Source organism: Canis aureus, chromosome 20 (genome assembly GCF_053574225.1).
Source record: "Canis aureus isolate CA01 chromosome 20, VMU_Caureus_v.1.0, whole genome shotgun sequence".
Lineage (NCBI taxonomy): Eukaryota > Metazoa > Chordata > Mammalia > Carnivora > Canidae > Canis > Canis aureus.
The window spans coordinates 21,185,206-21,188,071 of record NC_135630.1 but is presented as its reverse complement, the minus strand read 5'-3'; positions in this window follow the sequence as shown (position 1 = coordinate 21,188,071).

Below are 2,866 nucleotides of genomic sequence, written 5' to 3'. Positions count from 1 at the left end.
AAGATATAGTGGTGAAGCTTCGTATTTTAAGAAACTGTGTGACGTTCCAGAGGTTCATGTATGGGGTATCTGACCTATTGTGACCCAGGCCATCAGAAGAAAATATTTTGGGAAAGTAACTTGAATTTAAAAGATGAATAGAGATTATCCTGATGAAAAAGAAACAGTGAATTTGGGCAAAAAGAATAGGTATGTAAATATTTGGTCATTTAAAACAATGTAGCATGTTGGGGAAATATAAATAATTTGGAATAGATGGAATATAGGAAAAAGAGGCAGAGAAGGTTAAGCAATAAAAATCAAGAGAGAGGTAGAGGTTAGATCATTATTAGCATTGAATATAATTTTTAGGTTTTAGTTTTTAGGAGGAAGCAGTGAGGAGTCGCTGATAGATTTCTAAAAGGGGACTATCCTTACCTGAATTGAAATTAAAAATTTATATGTTTTGGCAAACATAAGTAATTAACGGATTGGAAGTTGGCAAGACTACAAGGTTAGAAATCAAGTAAGATTCAGTGGCAGAAACTATGTAAAAGATAATGAAATTCTGTCTGAAAGAAGTTAGGATAGCTGGTGAAGCGAGGATTCTAGTCACTTGTGTGGGTTCTTTAATTACGCTGCATCACTCCCTCCATTGCTGAAAGTTGGAGGGAAAGGTGAGAGACTGGATTCAATTTGGAAAATGAAGAACCCAATCCCCACCATCAAAGGAAAAAAATCATCGCAATGCCTATAATTCATTTTAAAATATTTCAGCACAGACAGTAATTGGAATGTGTATATTCATCAGTTAAACTATATTCTGGGAAAACTCATTCTACCTGATGAGGAATTCACACTGAAGAGGTGATCTGCTGGAATTATTCTGAAAGGGTCATACTTTAGGGTCATCTCTATAAGAATTATTTCTGTCCTTAACGTGACTTCACTAACCTACTGTAATGAATCTTGGAAATGGTAAATTTTATTAGTGATATTTGTAGTTTTATAATAAGTTTAATATCTATTAAAGATGGGCTTTCATAGGTCACTTTAGAGATAATATGTGCACCAGTTAAAACTGGTTCAGTTAAAAGAGAAGACATTTCACTTTGGTATGCACGTGGAAAACATCCTAGAAATTGCATTGTGAGCATCCTTAGGGATAACGCTGTAATTTGAATTCTAAATGATCCTGTGTCCAAAAGCCGCTTGGTATCAACTACAAGTAACATAGATTTTGTCTGTAAAATGTCATCTTGTCACCTATGAGTGACCCTTCCATTGCAAACTATGCTTAGAGAACATTAAAAAAAAAAAAAAAAGCTGAAACATAATCAAGCCTATAGAAGAAACATATGAATGATTTTGTACTTCATTATAAGAAGATGAAGACGTAGAGCAATATTGGAATTTGTGATAAATTTCACTCTGAAATCTGATTTTGCTATTATCTGGCACTGAGATTATGGAGGAAGTGGCTAATCCTCATCCCCTCCTAACTACATTTGGCTATCCTTATCTACTAAAACAAACGAGATCTATGCATGATTATGGTGTTCTTTTACCTATTTGCTCTATGATTAATTCTCTGAACTTCCTCAGCATTGGTTTTATCTTAGGAAACTGATTTATGCAAATATATTTACCGGACTCACTTGCCAACGGTTTGTGGATAGTTTGGGCCAGTAAGAAGTAGTTGTGGGAAGAGCGCCAAGAGGATAACTGCTATAATAAAGTGCTGGGAACATGGGTATGAGGAGCCCTAGCATCCTTAAAGGCCCTTCAGTGCCTTTTTTCTGAAGGCAGGGAATGGTAGCTGGAGAGACCATCACTAAAATGGACTTTCTGGATTCTGGGGTCATAACAAAGATCTCTTAAAGTAGTTGATAACACTTAACAGGCAATGTGGGTAAAATTACTATAATGGGCAGGAGAGACAGATTGGCAATTAGAGTGTTTTATCTGTGTCTTCTGACAGGCAAAATGATTTTGGAGCCTCCAGGAATGAAACAGATGGGCCTCCTATGAGTGTATTACTGAATCTATGTAACTGGGAAAATGCTGAATTTGATGAGCAAAAGCATGCCTTGAATGGCTACAGTGGAAAGACAAGGACTATCACTGTCTTTAATTTTGTACATTTGAAGGCGGTTTAAACCATTAATTTTGATATACTACAACGCTCATTTTACACAATTAAATTGGAAGCACCAGTCTCTCTTTTATGGAAGGATTTTACTGTTATGTATTTGTTCATTTCTCATCTCTCTCTTCCCTCTAAAATGGAAATTCTGTGAAAGCGCAGAAAATTATGCTATCACATTGACCACTGAAACCAACAACCTATTAACAGTGCATAATAAACCAGTCAAATTAATGACTTTGTTTCTGGTGCTGTTTCAAACATTTATTATTTGTGTGATTTTATGAATATTTGAATGAAAAAGTGAAATCAGATCAGACATTATATTAGCTACCAGTCAGCTTAACTCAGAAACCACCCCAGACAGCTGTGTTTCAGTAAGTGAATAAGAAGATAAATTGCATCCATATTCAGTAGGACAAATCATCTTCTTAGTATACTTTTGTAGTTCCTGCCACAAACCTCTCCCTGTCACACCAGGAGTTTGGTGGAAGTGTTATTATATGGCTAGAGGTGATTTAAGAACTGGACAGTTGAACTTATCACAGAAATCAAAGCCATTTTCTTAATCATTTGTCTGAAAGTCATGCTAATTTCATGATGCTAAAATGTTCCTTTTTTCTTATTAATTTATTAAAAAATCAGTGGTAAATCTTTCAAAAATCTATATTTTATGAAACAAAAATATAAAGAGAGTAGTAATACTTTTTTAAAAGATTTTATTTATTTATTAATGAGAGA